Raw genomic sequence first — 23,248 nt, 5'->3', positions numbered from 1 at the left:
TACCTGAAGAACTCTGTATGGAATCATCCAGGTTATTTTTGGGCACTTTGGTTGAAAGAAATCCATATTTCTGATATTAAACACTTTGAAACGGGTCAGTTTGACCCCAGGACAACACAAGGGTTGACATAGCCGTAGTGGGATAACTGGGATCCAGTAATTTTAATCTGTGTTGCCTTCCCGTTAACCCTGAACTTGTCCTTCGCGGTCAAAATTGAAAATTAAATTTATGGCTTTTCTGATTTTTGTTGCTTTTTCTGATTATTTGTCACTTTTCCAGCCCTAAGTGCTTTTTAAAAAAATGAGCTAGTTATAATAGGTTATTTATCTCTATTTGGAATTCATGGTCAAACAAACCCATTTATATCAAATATACATCCGTTTTAGTTAAAAGGCAGAAATTATGAATTATTTTGACTAATAGTTAAGATCAAAGGATGTTGAGTGGATCTCAGAGGGGTATATGTCAAAGTTTAGTCCGGATACTGTTTTGAAAACATTAAACAAAATAATTTAAATGCTAAAAGACTAAATAACCCCCCCCAAAAATTCAATGAAAGTAATGTTGTACGGAATCATCCATGTTATTTTGGGGCAATTTGGTTGAAAGAAATCCATATTTCTGGTATAAAACACTTTGAAACGGGTCAATTTGACCCAAGAACAACCCAAGGGTTAAAATGAGCCTACGTGTGTAGGCCATACTAACTTTGTTACTTTCATGTAATAGATCAGCAGCTGTGCTTTGTGAGTTCATGTGACGGGGATAAAAATGTCTCTCCAGTCATCTGTTGACGTCCAAACAGACTTGGAGTATGTTGCTTCTCTTTCCTTTATGTCTCCCCTACCATTTTCTTCTTATCAGGGGCTATCGGTGTCAACAGACCCTACTCTCTCCTACATCTCCCTCTGTCAGGGGCTATCTGTGTCAACCCCATCTACCACAGCTAATAGGCCTGTCAGTGCTGTGACATCGCGGGGTCGAACCACGTGACGGCCCTGGACGTCAGAGCCGTTGCCCATTAGCGAGCATGACTTGCCTGTAGTGTCAGCACCATGACACGCCTGATTCCCTCGCTTGCACACTGACCATGATATCATATCAGCCGAGAGGTCAAGGCGGACCAAAAAAGGATACGAGACGCTGAGTGGCGCATGGTTTTGTGTCAATTGCCCAGTTTGGAAATTGCTGGTGAAAACGTTGCTTCCTCTGCAGAAACCAGAGACACGGCGAGGTCACGATAAGCTTTTTTACAAACGGGGAAACAGTCAGCAACAAGATGATTAATTAATCAACAATTTGTATTAATGTTCATTGAAAGACCTCCACTTAGAGCACAATTAATTCTAATTAACAGAGCAGCTACGGTTATGTCGGCAAGCAAAAAAAAACAACCTAACAATATAATCAAGCTAATTAAAAGGGGGTGGTCTGAAACCCTGCAGTTATCAAGAACCGATGATGCCTGAAAATCAAGTGAAGTTGCTCCATGTATTTATAAACATCACATAAAACAACTGGTTTTACAAATAAGTCACAATAGTATCTCAATTCACTACAATACAATTACAATACACGCAAAAAAACCTGATTTTGGACCATTGCGATGCGGTGAAATTCATTGAAATCTGAAGAGTACTGTAGGTTCCTATCAATTCCAGGCATTTTTTTTTCCATCTTCTTTTATTTCTCTGCCTTCCCCCGTTTGGTTCAAGTTTGAAATCCCCATAAGACAGCGGGAGATTGACTTTTGTTCAGCAGAGTTCACAGTGGAGGAGCTGGTGTGATGCACTGAGCCCACCCAAAACTGTCAGGGCCGACAAACAGCTCGTCTCCTCGCTGACGCCGGCTGAGATATCGCTACACGTGTCACTGCAAATGGACCACATCCTCTGTGTGTGTGTGTGTGTGTGTGTGTGTGTGTGTGTGTGATAAGGCCACTCACCTCCATATGACCTGATCTCTCTTTCCCCCTCATGCTACATCCCTATTTTTTGTCATTTCAATTCAATACGCCCTCCTTCCTCCCCATTCCACAACGATGCTCCTTTCGCACACAAATGCAAATGTTAAAACTCCAAGATAAGACTCCCTGTGCCAATCGCCCCTCGCCACTTTTACTCGCTGTGACAACCTTCAGTCCGTCAAATGCCACCGTCGTCGCCGTCGCCGTCGCCTTATGTCTGCCGGTGTTCCGTGTCACACACCAGCTTTAGCTTGTCACTCTCCATCTGTCGGTTAGCCTGTCACTCCTCTGTGGCCCCGCTTTCATTCAAGCCTGTCAGTCAGCTTGTCCCCCCCATGCCGTCTTTTGGTCTCCCTGTCCGTCAAACGCCAATTTAATTTGCTCATCAGTTCGTGAGTCCTTTCGCCGGTTTTCCTCTCGGTATCGTGGGACCTAGTTGAAAACAACGGTACGCTAACACTTACATAACTGACTGACTTCCCCTGATTGAACCTGTTCAGCGGTGACATGTCCCAGGCTACCTTGATCTCATGGCTGGTTTGGGAAATGAATCTATCTTTCTCTCTTTCTCTCTCTCTTCCTCTCTCTCACTCTCTGTCTCTCTGTCTCTTTTCTAATCTAACTTTGCGTGTCAAAACGTCAATTCCACATCGAGGGGATGTGACAAGCTCCAGGGCCCGGGGGGGACAGCTCCAAATAGAAGGCCCTGGTACAAATTGATTTTGATTTTCCTCCAAATCAGTCAAAGTGTTGGGCTTTAATGCGAGCTGATCAGAGAGCCACTTGGAGCACGACAGAACAGCGAGAGCGGGGCAGTAACTGGGGAGATTAGCCCTGTCACTCCAGAGATCAGGGCCCATCACTGTTGCTCACACACACAGGGACACACACACACACACAACAAAACAGTCTAGATTACTCACACACATCCAGTTGCACACATGCAATTGTCATTAGTCGCACTGATGGTTTTAGCTCTCATGTACATGCGAGTAAAGCCACGCAATATGACGATGTGAAGTTCACACAACCATACTTCTACACACGCTTGCACAGACACACTCTTCCTATCTCTCAGCTGTGTAGTGCAGACAACAAGGTAGAGCACTGTTTCCTATACCCTACTGGATCTTTTACATAACAATTTTGCAAACTGCAGAAGAGTCACGCACACTCACACACACACACACACACACACACAGGTTTGTGGCACTATCTTTGTGGGGACCCGTCGTTGACATAAAACCTTCCCTAACCTTAAAACCCCCAGGAACCGAAAGGGTCATATATAAGCAAAAACGGCACATCTGATTGTTATGTTACCATTTAATAACCATAAACGACAGAAATTTACCCTAACCTAACTCTAACCCTAATCCTAAAACCAAGTCTTAACCCTCAAACAGAACTTTAACGTTGTGGGGTCCAGCCTTTTGGCCCCACAAAGCTGTCAGGACCCCACAAGTATACCTGGTTTTTGGACCCCACGCATATAGTTTAAGAAGACCACACACACACACACACACACACACACAGGACTGTCTTTTCCTTACTTTGTCAGTTAGTGACTAGAGTGTAGCTCTGCTGACATTGTCATACATATTCAGGGAATGCTTATCATTTAAGATTAGTTTTTTTATAGCAGGAGTCCTCACGCACGCATTTTAATGCTTTATTTCACCCGGCAGGTGTGTTAGGAGTGCATTCTCATAACACTGCTTTGCTTGAAGGTGTTTTGATGGTAGTTCCTGTTTGCAAAGTGGTCGGGTTGGGAAAGTGATATGCACTCTCTCACTCCTCAGATAAAACTTGGCCAAACATATAAACCTAAATTTTCAACAGGTGTTGAAACGTCTGTTGCCACACAGAGAAAAAAAGGCATACATTCCTTGGACATGAGCCTTTTATTTTAAGAGATAATGAGTTTTATGTGGTGTTCATATTTTGGTTAAATTTTATTTCTTTAGTTTTTACAGTGAATCCATTCCAATGTATGTCAAAATAACAAATGTTTTACTCTATTTTGCAATGCAGACTACATATACTGTGTATATATATATATATATATATATATATATATATATAGACAATATATAATTTATTAGTTAATATTTTCCATTTACAGTTGTTAGGATATTTGAGTAGAGTATGGCTGCAGCCTGAAGACCTCCCATCGCAAGCCCTCAGGCTGCGTTCTGTCCACAACCTTCAACTTTTCAAAATAAAAGCCTGCCTCGGGTCCGCTATGTTTTCGTACATTGTTTTCAACGTTTTTGAACTAAACAATACAGCAGTCATGCTTATGAATACAACTATTTTTTTCAGAAGATGTCTTAGTTAAAACACCATAGAACTAGCAAAGCAGTTCTAAACATGGAGGGACCAATCTGCTAGTGTGGGGGGGGGGGCAGACTGTTAGAGCTACATGGAGCTACATGAAAAACATATGCACCAAACAAGCCACAAAGTTCCATGATTGTTGCATGAAATTATTCCCATCTTCTGTTATTGTTTGTAAAGAGAGAAGTTTATTATTTCATGGATTTCACAAATTTGGGTATGACGCGTTACGCCAAAACTGTTTACATCTGAGAATGCGCGACTCAAATCCACACTCGCCTCACATTGGGGAGTGACAGTTACATAAGACAATAAAGAGCAATTAACACAATAAAAAAATTGAAATAAAAAACTAAACTCTGAGAATAAAAAATTACAGTGCAGTATAAGAAGTATTTTTTTTTAAAGAAAGGCAGTATCAAAAAGAAATTTTTTCAGCCTTGATTTAAAAGAAATGAGAGTTGCGGTGGACCTCCAGTTTTTTGAGAGTTTGTTGCAGATATGTGGAGCATAAAAACTGAACGCTGCTTCTTCCTGTTTAGTTCTGACTCTGGGGACGAAAAGCAGACCTATCCCAGATGACCTGAGAGGTCTGGGGGGTCACAGAGTAGCAGTTTAGTGTTTTATAAACCAGAATAAGGTTTGGAAATTTTTGGGGGGACAGGACGCCAGTGCAAAGACTTCAGAACTGGGGTTATGTGATCCGGTTTCTTAGTCTTAGTGAGGACTCGAGCAGCGGCGTTTGGAATCAGCTGCAAAGAAAACTCCGTAGTTTCTTGGGCTTTTCCTACTGGCTTCCAATGTCCATTCATGCAAGATCTCTTAGCATTTGATGAAGTACCATAGGCAGCCCTGATCTTGATTCTATATTATATTCTATATGTATAGGTTTGGATGGTATGTACTGCCTGAACTGGCAACAACCCCTGAATGGCATAAGCAGCTCAGCACCATGACTTGAGTCCAGGGAAGGCGATCCAACCACTCTTCCCACACTGACCTGATTGAGGCTAGCTTTTCTCCGTTGCCAAGCTGGTCTGGTGTCTCGGTTACCAAAGCGGATAATGACGTGGAGGTTTTCCAGAGACATGCTACCAGGAAAAGTAATCTTCCAGTTTCTGCAACCCACAGGGATTCTTTAGATTTACTATTTGATCTACTTCCACTTTACTTCAAAATCTTCCCGTTAAATTAGCGTCTTAACCCTCATGTTGTCCTCGGGTCAAAATGACCCATTTTCCAATAGCAATGTTCTTTTAAACTACCCAGTTGTAATTACCCAAAAATAACACAATTGATTCCACACAACGCTCTTTGCAAAGTACAAATCTCTACTTTCATTAATTTTGGGTTATACTATTCAATTTTATAGCATTTAAAAAAACAAACAATTGAAGTGGTTTTGAAATAGTATTGAGTAAAAGTTGACATATTCCAGTCTGATTATCCATCAACATCCATTCCTTTAATTTTAGTCTTAATAATTCAAAATTCTGCTTTTCTAACTCAAACATTAGGTATAATTTCCTATAAATGAGATTTGTCGGCCATAAATTCCCGAAACAACTGTAAAGTTGAAGTTAATAAGTCAGGTCCGCAGTGTTGAAAACGTCAAAGTGTTAAAAATAGCATCAAAAGTGTTGAAAAAAGGGACAAAACCATAAGAAAAAGTGTTGATTTTCAATTTTGACGGGAAACAACACAAGGGTTACAACCAAAGCAGAAGAACGCAGAGCTACAAAGTTAAGTTATGTGACCGAGAACAAAGTCAGCAAGGACTTTTCTGTCGAGATCAACTTTACATTAAAGTCAAGTACAGCATATGAACCTTTTTATTTAGCATGCCATTGTTGTTAACAGCCTACATGTCATGTGTCATGTTTTACGACTCAGAATCATGTCTTTGTTCACCATCTGTGAACAAAGACACATTTCACATTTCCACAGCCAGAGAAATACAAAGTGTGTGTTCATGGTCATAGTGTAATTATAAAATCCAAGTGCACCACGGAGCGTCTATCCTGCCTGGCTGCTGACAGCGCTGTCGGCTGAAGAGCCAATCACACGTAACAGAAGTAACGTTAAGCACTGGACCAGAGACCATTGGAGCAGCAATCACGCTGCTCTGCGTCGCGCTGCCCTCCATCGCGCTGCCCTCTCTTTCCATCACAGTTAGTTTTTGTAGTCATTTTAAGACAAATGTCAGTTTGTCAGTTTATAGCCTCCATACAGTTATATTGTGCTACTGTGTACTATGATGCAGCTAATGAAAAGTGCGGTGATCCAACCGACAAAATGTGAGGATTCAGGGGCTTCTCAGCTGAGGATTCAATGTCTTTGTCATTTGTTTACTATGATCACAATCCCTCTATAACCCTAACCATACCACTGTTGCCATGCACGTAGGATCATTTTATCATTGTTACCATTGGACATAAAAAAAACACGAATCACGCCTGCAATATCAAAAATGTTGGTTCCGATTGAACGATTGCTTTTGCTGTTTATTCACCACAAACACTAAATCTATCAACCAGCATTGTAGTCTAGTCTGGAGACCCCAGGGTTCGAGTCCAAGTCCCAGTCAACAAAGAAGAGTCCAAGTCCAAGTCGAGTCACCATTCCTATTGTTTGAGTTCAAGTCTGAGTGCCGAGTTCCGGGCATCAGGGTTGAGTCTGACCTCACGATCCAGGGCGCATCCCTTTCCATCACTGGTACCAACTCAGCGTTACAACTTTATTATAATACACCTAGAACTTTTGCACTAGCCAGACCCTCCTCCACAGCGCTGCGGAGTAGGGTCTGGCTTGTCTACACAGCATTATGGGATGGGAGAAAGACATGCTGTGGTTTATTGACATTTTTTCAAACCATCTTCATGGGCGGTGCCGCTGTATAATATCCTCGGGAAAGAATTTGTTTAGGTGGAACATGTTTACATTCAAAGGTTGTTTTAGTCGTGCAACAGAATGTTGACAGATAGTCTAGCTAATTGTCTGGATTTACCCTGCAGAGATCTGAGGAGAAGTTCTGGCAGAACCTGAACAATCCTGGAAATGAAACGTCAATATAGACTGAACACCTGCCAAATTAACAGTGGTCAAATGGCTACTGGAATCTCTCTGACATGTCGTCTGGTTTCGTTGTTGATCATGAAATGATGATGCTTCTTTTCAGCATACTTTTATTTCATTTTCAGTCAAACTTCGTAGAAGGCACATGATGACGAGGGTCACAGCACACCATCACCCTTCATGCATGGAATTGTAACGCTGGGCACGGGGACGGACAAGATGCCCCTGGCCTATCCACTGCTAATTTGCAAGAGCTTGATGGCCTTTAACTCTGAGTGGATGGGAAGGGACAGCATCAAAGACTGAGCTGAGCCCGTCAAACTTCACAGCCCCTCCCGTCGGCAAGAAAATCCCACAGCGAAGGAGTAAGCGAGGGAGGGAAAGAAAGACAAACAGAGAGAGGGAAAGAGAGAAACAGAGACAAAGGAGAAGTTTTGAGGGAGGCAACGCAGCTCAGCACATCATTGCAGTGCACCAAGCGACCGCTTCCCATTACCATCGACCATGTCAACTTAGTGGTCTTCAAACCCTAAGAGGTAAAAAGCCTCTTGTGTGACAGCAACACTCCTCTTTGAATATATGCACACATATCCATGCACATATGCAGCCATATATTTCCCACTCCTACCCCTGATCTCACTTTCATGCCAGTTTAAGTTGCGTTATGTTTTTTTATAGACCCTAAAAGGCCTGAGAGCGGATCAGAGGCCTGTTTCCCATGAGGTCAGCACTTTTCCCCAGCGCCAGGGATGAGCTTTAAGGTGCCTTGTAATGCGCAAGGAGACGGGATCTAATAGATTGATACACAGGTTTTGACATGCTATTTGAGCGTGCAGGCTCGCTGTAATTGGCCACGTCATCATGCATTAAATTAACGATATATAGAGGAGTGCCCTGAGACGAGTGTCTTGGCCTGATCCGTCAGCCATCAGTGCAAAGTGCATGTGACAGGCCTCTCTGAGCGGAGGAAGAGGAGAGAGGGGGAGAGGAGGAGGGAGGTGCTTTTTTAAACTATTACTCTGATTGACATCTGAGCTCAAACTCTTTGTCTCTTTTTCTACTTGCTGGCTTGCTCTCTAGTCATCTCCAAGCCATCCAGCCATCAGGGAGTCATTCACACCTGGTATGCAAGAGCAATGCACTCCACTAGCTCACAGGATTGAAAACTAGAGCTACTCTCAATGAAGAGGAAATACTTCAAGGGGACATATCGTGAAAAGCTAACTTTTGTCAATGCTTCTGCATGTGCATTTGGGTATCTGGATTGCCCACCAACCCACAATCTATGAAATAAGACAATCCCGTCATTTTTTGTGGGCTGCCTGGATCAGAAAACATGAAATTCAACATGCCATTCAAATTATGGATCCACTTTGTGTCATATATATACACACTTTATTTAATCAGGAAAACACATCGAGATCAAGATCTCATTTACAAGTTAGACCTGACTACAATATGAAAAATCAAACTAATAATACAATCAAATGTAAATACTGAAAACTTAAATTTAAATATCAAGACAGCAGCATGCAGGCGTAGTTCGGAACCAATGCATACAATTACTTCATATATGAATAAGTAAAGAATGAAGAAAAACTAAAAACACAGAGAAAAAAGAAATTTAAAAGTGCATTTTAAAATAGCATTGATGCAAATCCAAAGACATATATCTGTACTGTGTAAAACAGTCACAGTTAAAATGAATAAATCGCCTTTAAAATCTGGGAATTGACCCATTGGTGTTAGTGCATCCAATTTTGGATTGCTCTGTAAATTATTCCAGAGAAATGGGACAAAATATCTAAAGGTTGTCTTACAGAGATTAGTGTTATCTTAAGGGACAAATGGCAAGCCAATCCTGAGAGGGAGAGTTTTGAGTATGTGGTCTTTGGCTCAGGAGTGAACACAGGTAAGGGGGAACTTTTTGTAACAATGCCTTATAGATGTAGAAAAGGTGAAAGTTCTGATCTTGTCTGACAGAGAGGGAGGGCCATGCTACCTTCTCGTAGAGAGCACAATGATGAGTGTCACATGGTTCCCCAGCTATAAACCCAAGAGCAGAATGGTTATCAGAATCTTGAAATTATTGGTTAGAGATGGGAACATGGCTATAAATAATCTCCATAGTCCAAGACAGAGAGGATGGTTGCTTCCACAATCTGAGATGGCAAATCAATTTTTCATTTTTTTTTTTCCAAGCCTGTAGCATGCTACTTTTTTGGAGTAAATAAGTTAAATCAGTACAGGGTATTTTTTATCCCAAGTATCTGTTCTTTTACTTCAGTACGGGAAGTGAGTACTTTTGCCCTCTCTGTCCATTTCTGCACAAAAAACCTGACTAATATTTTCAAAGTGGTTTTAAAAAGTAAATTTGACATCAATTAAAATTCCCACATATCTGCAGTGAGAAACCATTTCACGTAGGCTCATTATAATACCCCCCCCCCCCCCCCCCCCCCCCCCCCCCCCCCCCCCCATCTAGGTATCTCCATCCATGGCTTGAGAACTACCTTAGGTGTAGCATATTTTTACTTTGCTTGAAGAGCTAGACACTAAAACAAAGTGTTTCAAACTAATGTTGAATAAATGTATATTCAGACAGACCGTATGAGAGAAAAATAAAACACATAATACAAGTTTGAACCTAAAAAAAAGCAATTATCTTATTCAAGTCATTGCCAAGTCCAAACCCAAAAGTCAAATATCAGTAATTTTGAAAGTTCACTAAACTCTCTTAATTTGTTAGTTCTTTGGTTGTAACCAATGGAGAGCTAACATAAAGCAACACAAATGATGGTGTTGAATATCCTGGGTTATAGGGAGGACCCTTTTACAAGAAAACAATGGTTTATTACAACTTTGTAAATTGATTTCTGCAACTTAAGACTTTAAGATAGTTGGCTTGTTTTGCAGTGATTTGCTAATGAAATCGGCTCCAGTGTTTCTGTAAAATATGAAAGCAGCGATGGGGGGCTGTCAGGAAAAAATGACCCCCACATCAACACATTAAATAAAAAATCTCCATAAAACAAAGGATAATGGACTCCGACTTCGGACCCATATGTCAGAATCACTGTCGCCCACGCTGTTTCTGGTGGATTGATAGAAACAATGAAGGTAAGGGGTAACTAAATGAAGTAGCTTTCAGCAAGTCAAAGCTTTCATTAAGTTAGCTCGTGATACTACTAGCAACAGTAATTGTCAGTAGGCCCTCATCCCAGTCAATGACAACATCTGGAGCTGCTCAGCATGGGTAGCTTTTAATGACATTCTAATCCGTCAAACAAGGCCTTGATTCAAAGAAAATAATGGAAATTAAATTATAAGCTGCTGTGGGAATTAGAGTTTCTTCAGGTATGTACAAACGGTGCCCAGATAGGATTGCAGGGGTGACAAAATTATTAAAAAGTCTCACCTCGGGCCCCTACTCTGCAGCTATGTGGATGGCAAGTGTGTGCGTAAGTGTTCATACTTGTGCATATGTGCCCACTTGAATGTGTGTGTGCGTGTGTGTGTGATGGAAACACTGACTCCTCTAATCTTTAAATTACCTCCGAAAAAGAGAGAGCTGACCTTTACACAGAAGTTATATAAAGTTCAATTTAACGAGCCTCTCCTCTATGATTTATTAACCTGGAATCTGAAGTGGAGCTTATTTCTTCACCGATGTGCCACTTGGTTTGCTGCAAGAAAGCCAGGGGCAGGAAGACAAGAATCACCTGTGGAGAATTTCAAGAGTCTGCGGCTCTTTCCAAGTTTGTATAAGTGTGCATTACGCGCTCTCTTTCACCGCTTTAGTCTCAGCTATTCCCCAGATGAACATTAGGGATTGTATATTAGCTCAAGTGGCAGCTCTAAAAAAGACTCGGGCATTGAAAGGCAATCACGGGCAAGTGAGTCATCCTTGTGTGCCGTATGTGTCAGTTCATTTCCCCCCGTCTTTGGTCCATGGTTGGCCTTGGCTCCCCGTGTCATTTTATCCCTTCACCTCCTCACTGCTCAGTAGTTAAAGAACCCTCCCACCCTCCGTCATCCTCCCCCTCACTGTTTGTGTCCTTAAGACAGGGAGAAAGGAGCAGTTGCAGAGTCAAGTAAGACGGAGCGAGACAAGCCGAACGGACAGAGGTAAACAATCGAGATGACAGGGTGAATGACGAGAGAGAGAGAGAGAGAGAGAGAGAGAGAGAGAGAGAGAGAGAGAGAGAGATAAGACAGTGGGGGGAAAAAGGGAGGATGGGAGGATAAGAGGGAGGGAGATCTCCACAGAGCAGCCGTGCTGTGTTTGAAGCAGGAAGCTGGCTAGACAACACAGGCAGCTTTATTCCACAGACACAATGAGCAAACGGCACAATGGGAGTCACGCCGAGAGCGGGCCTGCGCCACAGCGAAGCCGCGCACACCGGATTAAAGCGAGCACACACTTCAAGATCCACCCCGACGAAAAGGAAAGGGAGGGGGATACTGTATATCTTACACACAAAACGCCATGTGGTGCACCTCTTTTGATGAGGACATTTTTTTTTTTTTTTAATTGTGTGATGTTTGCTCACCCTTTCAAAACAGCTGCAGGTGCATTGTATCTACCAAGCACCAGGCCAACACTTCTGCTGTTTTTGAGAGATGATCCCAGCATTAGGGTGAATGGGGGGGGGTGGGTGGGGTGGGGGGACAAATGGGGGAGTAAACATCATAGGTGCAGAGCCGCTTGAACAAACCTCTTGTCCAAATGTGTTGTTTGTCATTCAATGGGGATTTTTATGTCTTTTTTTTAATTTTTTTATCTTTCCTTCCCTCACTACACCTGGGCCTTGAAGCCACCCTCCTGCTCTGTGTTTCTAAAGCTGTCGGGAGAAATTTGCATAGAAAAGCCGTTTGCATATCAAACAGCTGGGATGCAGAGCTCACATCATCTTTCATTGATTTACAGGGAGATGCATGTTGCGCTGACACGCCGGAGTGCATGTCCCCTTTACCTCCATCTGCCCTTTGCGGGCATATCTTAAACGATTACCGGGCGGCTGTGGCGAGAGGGTGTGTTTGTGCATGCGTATGTCTGTTACGCCATGGTGCAACAATGTGGGCTTGTGTGCTCTTGTGTGACGAACAATGTGGGTGTGTGTGTGTGTGTGTGTGTGTGTGTGTGAATGCATACCAGTGGACCTTCGCACCTCACACACACACACACAGCTGCGGTCAGCCCTCTCCTTGATAGGGTGCAGTGTGGCTGCTAATAAGGGTATTCGTCACGCCAACAGCTCGCCGTGACAGCGTTCTCTTCGACCCGGCCTCACAATTGTCCCTCAAATATGAACTTATCATTTAATTACAGCTGGGGAAGGACTTGATTGCCTTGTCAAGATGCAGGTTAGTTAAGAGGAGAGAGATCTCGGCTGGGGGACGACCTCGCCGTCCTGACAAGCGTTCAGCTCATCACGGGATCATCTCAGGCTTGCGTCCGCACCACAATGAGATCTCATTTCTCCGCCTCGTCCTTATCTCTGGCTGTATGGTCCCTCTTAGTTGCATGGTTTTTAACTGGTAACCCTTTAACCCTCATGTTGTCTTTGGGGCAAATGGACCCTTTTTTCTATATCAATGTTCTTTTTAAGTACCCAAAATAACATGATTGTTTAACACAACGCTCTTTGACAAGCACAAATCTCTACTTTCATTCATTTTGGGAGGTCTTTTTCAATTTTACAGCCTTTGGAGAAAAACAAATGTTTTTTGAAATAGTATTGAGTAAAAGTTGACATATTCCAGCCTGTGATAATCCATCAACATCTATTCCTTTAATTTTAGTCCAAATAATTCCTAATTTCTGCTTTTCTAACTCAAACATTAGGTATCCTTTTCTAAAAATGAGGTTTATTGACCATAAATTCCAATAATAACTAAAAAACTGAGGTTAATAAGTCAAAAAAGTGGCAAATGTTGAAAAAAATAGTCAAAACTGTTGAAAAAAGGGACAAAAACATGAGGAAAAGTTACAAAACGTCGATAAAAAGCGTTGATTTACAATTTTGACGGGAAGACAACACAAGGGTTAACAGGTTTCATGCCTACAGGACGTGTGGAAGGTGAGTGTATTTTTTCAGTGTGCTTCTCGGTCTCGTCGTGAGGCGTTACCAAAGCAGCTATACTCATTTCCCCTAGTTTAGTAAAAAACTAAAGCCTTTAAGTTCAGAAACAGAACGTCAAAATATAAAATTTGGGATCAGTGGTGGAATGTAACTCCTGTAAGTACATTTGCTCAAGTACAGATTTGAAGTACTCGTACTTTACTTGTCTTTTCTTTTCATGCCAAATTTCTACTTCCACTCTGCTACATTTCAGAGAGAAATATTGTACTTTTTACTACATTCATCTGACAGCTTTAGCTATTTCACACATTAAGAGTTCTGCACACAAAACACATGTAGTTTCTCAATTCTGATGTTTTATTATAAATTAAACTAACCAAAAATGTAATGGCCTACACGTCCAGCTGAATTGACTTTTTGGATCCTTTACACTTTTTACAATGTGAGGATTTTTCTGCACAGAGTACTTTTTTTTATTTTTAATACTTGAAGTACATTTTCCAGGTAATACTCAGATTCTTTTTCGTAAAGGTGCTGTAGGTAGGATTGTGAAGATCCAGGACTTAGCCAAAACATTTGAACATTGACAACTTCTCCGTCCCTCCCCCCTTTCTTATAAACCGTCTCCTAAGCCCCACCCCCATGGCCCTGATTGGTGCATCTGGAAAGGGATTCGGTGAATTTTTAAAAATCGCAGTACAGCTCTAGCTGGAGACAGGAGGTTTTTTTTTTTATTAATTGCTTTATGCAGTTCTACTCGGACATAGGATCAGTTTCAGCAAATATGACAGAAAGGTACTTTTATAAGTCTTACCTACTGCATCTTTAACCCTTGTGTTGTCTTGTCTGAAAATAAACAATTTTGTTGATGCTTTTTATCAATGTTTTTAACTTTTTCTTATGTTTTTGTCCCTTTTTTTCAATGGTTGTCACGTGTTTTTTTTTACGTTTTCAACACTACGTAACACTAACTTAATAACTTTAGTTTCACAGTTACTTTTGGAATTTATGGTCAATAAAGCTCATTTATAGGACATCATACCTAATGTTTGAGTTAGAAAAGCATTAGGAATTATTTAGACTAAAATTAAAGGAATGGATGTCGATGGATAATCACAGACAGGAATATGTCAACTTTTATTCATAACCACTTCAATTTGTTTTTCAAATGCTATAAAAAAAAAAAAAAAATTATGAAAGCAGAGATTTGTCCTTGCCAAAAAGCGTGGAATCAATCATGTTATTTGGGGGAATTAAAAAGAACATTGCTATAGGAAAACGGGTCAATTTGACCCGAGAACATCATGAGTCTTAAGTACATTTTCAATGCAGGAATTTGACTTAGATTGTATTACAGAGTGGTATTATAACCTTTTCTTCAGTATCTTCTTCCGCTACTGCCTGGGATTATTTCATGTTACAAATTTAGTACATCCAATGAAAGCTAACGACACATTTGTTTTCAGTTATGAATGCAGTTTTGGGTGAATGCAGAATTATGCGGTTTGCTGGTGGCCAAGTGTGGGCTGTTTTGCATGTTGAAATCCAATTCCTTCACTTGTCCTAAATTAGTCCAGTGTCTGAGGTAATGAAATCACTCCCGACATTAGGAAGTAACTTGGCATTCCTTTTTATTTCCTGTGCACTGTTTAAGAGTTCTCCTGGGGGAAACGGGCTCTTGCCAATGAAAGTTCCACCCTGGCATGAGCTGAGCCTTCCCAAATGAAGACATATGTCACGAACAGAGAGAGAGGGGGGAGCAGAAAGCCTGGAGAAGTTTTTAATCCTGCACATACCTCTCTGTTAACAAAAAGGCCCTCATAAATCCAACCTTTCCAATGAGACACAAATGAAATTTGGAGCCTGTAGTTTTTGCCGTTTCTCTCCTGGATGATTGGAAGGAATATGGGGTAGTTAAAGTTTAATATCCTATTATGTGTGTCTGTTTAACTTGCCTGGTTGCCTGGACTGTCATTTCTTTCTTTGTCTCTCGCTCGCTGGGATTTTCCAATATTTTCCAGCGCTTACGAGCGTTTGTTAGAGCCCAAATGTGCTTTTTCATTTGACGCGTTGTGTCTCCCGAGTAAGATTTGTGTCATTTAAGTAGGTTGAGTCTCTAGCGCGTGATGTGTAAACCAGCTCAAAATGTGCAGCAACAGACAAGCCATTTTGATTGACAGATGGAAAATATCATTCAATGACCGACCGAATGTTTAAAATGTGCACACAAAAATAAAAAAGGAGCATTCCAGCACAGAAATGGAATGTCGGAATGTACATTTTTGTGCATTTTGTGTACTTTGCCATCTCTACATGGAACACACTGCAGAATGACTTAATGAATGAATCTCGGTTTTAAATCCAAAATGAAAGAAATGGCCGACTCTTTCATACGTTAGTGTTTTCAGTCATTTTTCCAGGTTTCAAAAATGAATTTGAAACTGATGTTATGTGAATCCCTTTGCTTTATTTTAAGTTGTATTAAATCTTTTTCTTGTTTGTAACTGCCTGTCTTGGCCAGGAAGAGATTCTTGTTCTCAATGGGTTTCTCATGGTTACATAAAAGTTGTTGAACTGATAATAATACTACTAATAATGATAAAAAAGGAAGTCAGTGAGGTAGCAAATCAAATTTCCAAAGGAAGATTTTCCCAAGGTTTAGGGGCAAAAGAAACAAAAGAGCAGTCCCCTTTAGGTTAATATTGGGGGACTGGTGCAGAGCTTTGTTGGGAGATCTGGGGCTGAGGCAAACCATGGAGGCTGTCAAAATGATGAAGAACATCTGAAATCCACATCTAAAATCAACTGGATACCAATAAAAACAGGCTAAAATGAAGTGTGTGAATGAACAGTCTGGCTGCAGCGTCCAGTTTGGATTTACTCTGAATGCTATAGTGTAACATTACTATAGTTGCACTAATTTCTAGTTCTTATAGAACCCTACTGACACTGGATTATATTCTATATTCATTTTTTGTTTTTAACCGGGCGCTTTGCCTTTCCCCCAAGTGATGAACCCGGTAATGCGCTGAATGCAACGTACACACATTCCACATCTGCATCATATTCGGATGTGACAAGCGTGGAGGAGTAATTGATTACATTAATAGCTAATTGCTGGCTCGTAATTGGATCCGACTCAATCAAAAAAAAAAACTATACGTGATAGTAATGAAACGGGGCGCTGCGGCTGAGCGGGTGGCGGCGCGGCCACGCTCGCCGGTGCTCCATAAGGCAGAGAAAGAGAGAGAGAGGGGGGGAAAGCGAGCTCTTGATACACCTGCAATGCTAAATCATAAGCGCCTCACTAGATAGAGGCTGGCCTGGGAATGCTTTGTGCTGTTTTTGCAATTCCTCAATGCAGATTTATATCTTTTGCTTTGGGAAAGGTTGTAATATTTCACCGGGTGTGCGGCAGTGGGAGTGCACACGCGAGGATTTGGAGTGGGGGGGTTTGGGCTGCTGGAATACGGTATCAGCATATATTGTAATTTCATTTTGATAAGGCCATGCTTATAGCCTGGTATGGCTCATCTTGAGCGGAGTGAAGCGGGGTGTTATTTTACATATTCCCCCTGCTCAGGGACACTGAGGTGCCATCATTAGCAAGGCTATGCTAAAAGGTGGATAGCATCTGCAAATTAGGTTGATAACACACAAAAATGAAAAACTGAAATGCAGGTTTTATATTTGTCTCTGCAGCCTACATGTGTTTAGTTGACGTTGTATGCAAATAGGTACTACACAAGCATGTATCTTGTGTCCTAATCTTTGTGTGTGGGTATTTCTGCATCTTTGCATCTTCCATTCTGTCTGCATGCATGCGTGTCTGCATGCATGCCTGTGATGTGTGTGTGTGTGTGTGTGTGTGTGTGTGTGTTTGGCGTTCTCTAACTCAGCCATCCTGTCAGAATTTCCTTTCGAAGCCATCTGATTGGGTCGGGCCTCGTCAGCCTGTCACCGAGGCCTATTTCATTAGGGCTGCCGCTCTCCGTCCGTCCGCCCCGCCGAGCACAAGAGCTCCAACACATGCACAAATTAAATCAACATCCAAACTCACTCCTATACACAAAGCAATTTAAATGATATTCATTAGAGCGATGACAAGTCCTGATGAGCCTTTCAGTACTGCAGAGACGAAGGGAGAGCGAGACTGAGACAGAGAGTGAGGGGATGGAGGACACTTCCCCCCCCCCCACCCCCCACCTATCAGCTCTTTGCCAACTTTGCATCACGGACACTCAGGTGTGGCGGACATCAATGCAACTCCACTCAAATAAAAGAATTATTTAAAATAAATACACATGGTGCAAAGCGCTTCCTTGTTGCGCTCAGATAAGCTCACATGTCCAGTCCTCTTTACTCCGTATGAGCCTCTCATTTCATCTTCTGTCTTTGAATGAAGCTATGCTTCTTAAAAAGTATAACTCTGGTACTTTCCCCTCATTCTGGAGGAGAAAAAAAGCATCTCACAAATGTTTACTTTCATTAAAAGCTTAAAAACAGCTGGGCACTGTAGTTTTCTGTAGTGTCAGGAGGTTCCTTCCTCAGTATACTTGTGCCTGGACAGACAGTGGTGGGGGGGGGGGGGGGGGGGGGGGGGGGGGGGGGGGGTTGAACACCCTACTGTGTGTACAAGCTCCATACCTCTTGGATAACATCTGACACACCTGCCAAACGAGAGAAAACACACCTCAAAGCCTGTTGCACACCCTTTTCCCAGAGGACTTGTCATTCAACCCAGACTAAGACAAACCTGGGCTCATAGTTTTGAGATGTAGTGTATGAGGGGCCCATGATGTTTCCATGCTTTCCTCCCAAACACCTTTGATTGGCCCCGTTGTTTCTCCAACCACGGGAACAGCCATCAGTGATAACAACACACCAATTTTGAAAAAAAAATGGTGAAATGGCATTTCAGAGTTCTGCGATATGGAGTGTCTCATAGCACTTGAATGAGGCTCCATACAGTGTATGTTTGATTGAATGGAGAAAAAAAAATGTCATGGTAATGATGGAACATGTCGCCCAGTGCAACAGTAGTGCTCATTGATGTTTATTTGAACAACAATGGAGCTTATAGGGCACAGAGGAATACTAGATATCAGGCTTAAGAGACACAACAAACAATACCTGTTCATAGAATCAATTAAATGTTGGTTTTTGGTCTTATCATGGGATTTCTTGACAATCAGAAATAATATGAAATATTGCCCGTCTCATCCTTTAACATCTGTAAGTCATTTAGTTTCCATCAAAAACTGGGATAATGATGATTACTATACGCGTAGTTATAGCCACGGCAAGTCAACACTGTCACCCGATTCTGATGTACGAAAACGTCACAGCCATTCTCTCTCCCCCTCTATTATTTTCTGTGTCTTTTCAGGCACAAGCCAATTAATTCAGGCCTCTCCTTACAGCCCCTAATTAACCCCTTCAGGACGGAAATTATGCTTAACACTGGTGATTGAGGAGAAACCTGAAATTACCCATCCTGCTCTGTCGTAATGACAAAATTCATGTCCTCAGTTTGAAGTGTGTGTGTGTGTGTGTGTTTGTGCCCCCACACACATCTTGTCTTCTTGTGTTTGCATGTGATATCTCTTGATTACCACTATCCCTTTGTTAAAGCTATGGTACCTCCCTTCTCTCATTAGCATGTGCATAAAGTACATTAACTCTTTTTACACGCACACACACACACACACACACACACACACACACACACACACACACTGGGTAGTATGCTGTACATTGTGTTGCATACGTAATATGTTTCTGCAGCCATTAGAGGCCTGCAGGCCCCACTGTGGGCCAATTGTCTTTTGTTCCTGCAGAGGCCAGACACACACACACACACACACACACAGGCTCTGATGTTGTAATCAATTTGTGCCAGACGTGGTCTGGACGTGTGTGTTAATTAACGTTCTTGTGGGAGGAAATAATTTAACTGCGATAATGAGCTTGAAGAGAAGCAGTGAGAGGGGTGAGATCTTCGGGATATCAGGTAAACAGAATAGAAAGCACCCCAACTCACCCCTCCTGACTTCAGTCGGTCATGAAGAGCACGTGAGAGGTGAGTTTAGACAGTGGCTGCAAATAAAAACGTAATATCTAAAAGTATTAAGATGTCAAAAACTAGAGAAATTACCTTTTGTTGTCAATAGCTAAGACGTAAAGTAACTTGGACATTTTCATACCAGCCCAGAAGCATGTTTTATTATGTGGGTATGATGATACTATTAAATCTAATGGAAGTAGAACACCTTGGTTTATTTAAGGTAATGTCAATCAACAATACTTTGTTTTGTTTGTCCTTTATGCAACATAAGTCTTGTCATAAGATTTCTGTGATCTCATCAAACACAGGAAGTGTGCCAGTCATCTATCAAACTTACCTATCTTAACTGTCACACCCGTTTTCTCTTTCAAAGATGAGGAGTAACTTCTGGGGGATCCAAAGACAATCCGAGGCCAGATGGGATATTTATTCCCTCCATGTGTTTGCCGTCCAGTTGGACGTGTCTGGGTTGTCTCCACGGGGGGTCCTGTTCAGATGTCCAAATGGTCCTACCATCAGCTCCTGTCAGACATTTGAGCTCATCTTGTCCTCAAGCGTGAGCCTGGATTTCCTGTGAAGACAACTCATGTTGCTTGCTTTAAACTCATCATTGTCCAAAACTCATGATCATGGGGGTTGCATCGCATACGGATTGGTAATCAACCCTATACCAGCATATAAAAAACAATTAATTGCGCCACGTTATCAAATGTACTGGATGACACTGAACCATGTTCTCCCGCTGTGCTACTCTTGAATGATACCTCCTCACTGAAGATGACATGTTGGAAAATACATACGCTCTCAACAGGCATTACGGCTGCCAAGGAAATGCAGGCTCTACGTTGGAAACCATCACATACAACCACTAAATCCCAATGGATAAACACATACATAGACATAGTTGATATGGAGCTATCAGTGGCAAGATCGCACAGTGCTGGAGTCAACACTATTTTAGCGTGGCAAACAATGGAAGATAAGGTTAAGAAATTGCTGTAATTCACTACCTGTAAATACATTTTTGGTCATGTGGTCTCATGTCTTGCAATCATTTTATAGAGATCCAGGGTTGAGGGAGTAGGTGGGTGGGGTGGGGTTTTAGGGTTTGGGTAATTTATCCTATTTTATTTCTTATTTTCTCCTTTTGTTTGGATTGTAATATGCCGATTTTGAAGTCAAAATGGTGAACTTGTTTGAGTCTAAATACAATAAACAGTTGGCCATCTAATGAGTAGCTAAAGTTTGGGTCTCAATAACGCTCTGTGTATTGATGCGAGCTATTTCCAAGTGATCATCAACACTGCATTGGGTTGAAGCCAATACAGAGGTCCGACAAGTGCCAATATAATGCAACAAGATGCTGTTCTCAATAGCAAATTATACTTATTTTATCCTTGTTGGACTTCTGCTGCAACCCAGTGGGGCCACACATACCAGTTAGCATATATGTCAGAGTGTACCTTGTAACATTGAGCCATGTTTCATTGATTAGCTCTCCAGTGTCGTAACAGACAAGGGACATTATTGCTGCCATTTTAACTTTCAACCACTGCACAGTGTCAAACTGAAGGTCCTGGTTCATGTTTTATCTTTGCATTGATAACACAAACACACAAATGCAGACCCTTGCTGTGTTTTGTTGGTGGGGGCCACTTCCTTACCCCCATCTGAGCTCCAAACTGTTTGGCTAAATGTAGTTTGTAAGGCTTCTGTGACTGGCGGCATAGCAAGTAGCATGCCTTAAACCTATCCAATCTTCAAAAAGTTTCCTCAGAAACTTGGGGATGACATCACTGACAGTTGATGGCAATTACGCAGTGAGTACAATAATAATGCCACCTAGATTCAGAACAATAGCTCAGGCCTTAAGGGATGATGGAAGGAATAGCTACTGTTGTGCTCAGCAACATATTTCTCACAAAATGCTGCATACAGCTGAATTGTACAGCGCAGTCATTTGACCTTTCCTGTTTATTGCTTAAAATGTGAAAAACGAACGATTTCATACTGTAAGCAAACACGATTTATCTCAAATAAGATCCATCCATCGATGTTTTTTTTCCCTGGGATGTACCATGCAGCACCATACGATGGAAAAGACAACAGCTGTAATATATTTTAAAATGCTGACAATCATGAACCATATTTATACACACATATTTAAGCTCTTATTCTTTATCTGTCTTCGTTGACTGTCTTTTTTTTATTCAGTTGCTTGTTCTATGTGTCATGCGTTTGACTATGTAAAGTTGTACAGTATGTTTATTTCCTTTTTATTCAGTTGCTTGTTCTATGTGTCATGTGTTTGACTATGTAAAGTTGTACAGTATGTTCATATCTATTTCTGTAGCCTCTTGGTCAGGTCATGTTTGTAAATGAGAATTGGTTCTCAAACAGTTTACCTGGATAAATAAAGGTTAAATAAATAAAAAAAAAAAAAAATGAACATTTAGAGTTTTTTCTTAAATACTACTTTTGGGGTGAGAACACTCAATCTCTATTCTCTATTCACTCTGTTACTTCTTTTATCCCTCGCCTCCCGGGATAAAGGGGTGCTGTGACTCGGCGGTAGAGTAGTCGCTCCTCACCCACAAGATTGGCTGTTTATTCCCGGGCTCCTCCAGCCACATGTCAAAGTGTCCATGAGCAAGACACTGAACCCCAACTTGCTCCTGGATGCTGTATTTATTGCATTATAATACTTGGGATGGAGTAATTCAATTTACATTGTACTGTCACTTGTATACGACAAATAAGCAAATAAAGTTTTGTTGATGTTTAGCATTTTATTTTGTTTTAATTAACATCAAAATGTTATGAATAAATTAAAAAAAGACACAAGACTATACAACTCCTCACTCGGGGACAGGAAGAAATAGGGCAGAGAGGACAATACATACACACACATACACTCACTGGACTCACATGAATACCTGGACACTAACACTTGACTCAACACTGGCACTTTTGACTGATAATTCATGGTAAATGTCTTTTTATGTCCTTTTATAGCCATAGGTGCCAAAGTGTTTTTGCTAAAACTGACACTGGAAATGTCAATTTCCATGCGGGAGTCATCCCAAAAGGATTAATAAAGACAGGTCTAAAAATTTTGGAATAAAAAATAACTGAACTCATTCATCCATTCTTTGCTCTTACTTACCATACTTAATATGCTTTCTTGCACATTACAGAACTAGTAGTGGTTTATTACACACACACATACACACATGCACACACACCTTATGTTGTAAATGTGGACCTGCAGGGAGCATCCCAGCTAATCCGATGAGTACCATAAAACCAATCCAAGAACAACAGTGCCAGCACATCCTCTGCATTGTTCTTGCTGGACTCGGGAGAGATAGCATCTCCGCAGAGGAGAACAGATTATAGTCGGTAATGGATATGGTCTGAACTCACTTACCTGCAACCCCCCCTCACTCAGGAGAGCTCTCTTCCTAATTACACCATAATCTGAATCACCCAAACCTCGAGTTGGGTGAGCTTTTACAGACTGCTTCTCAATGTTGTAAGACATTCATGTCAGTGCCAGTTCATTGGCAATGGATCTTAGATCTCAGGCTCTGTGCTCATCAATTACGTATACAGTACAAAAAAAATGACACAAGTAAAAATTCTGATTCTGACTTTAAATAGTGCAAACGTTGTGTGTGTGTGTGTTTGTGTGTGTGTGTGTGTGTGTGTGT

Source organism: Etheostoma spectabile, unplaced genomic scaffold, assembly GCF_008692095.1.
Source record: "Etheostoma spectabile isolate EspeVRDwgs_2016 unplaced genomic scaffold, UIUC_Espe_1.0 scaffold285, whole genome shotgun sequence".
NCBI classification, from domain to species: Eukaryota; Metazoa; Chordata; class Actinopteri; order Perciformes; family Percidae; genus Etheostoma; species Etheostoma spectabile.
This window is presented reverse-complemented; position numbering follows the sequence as displayed.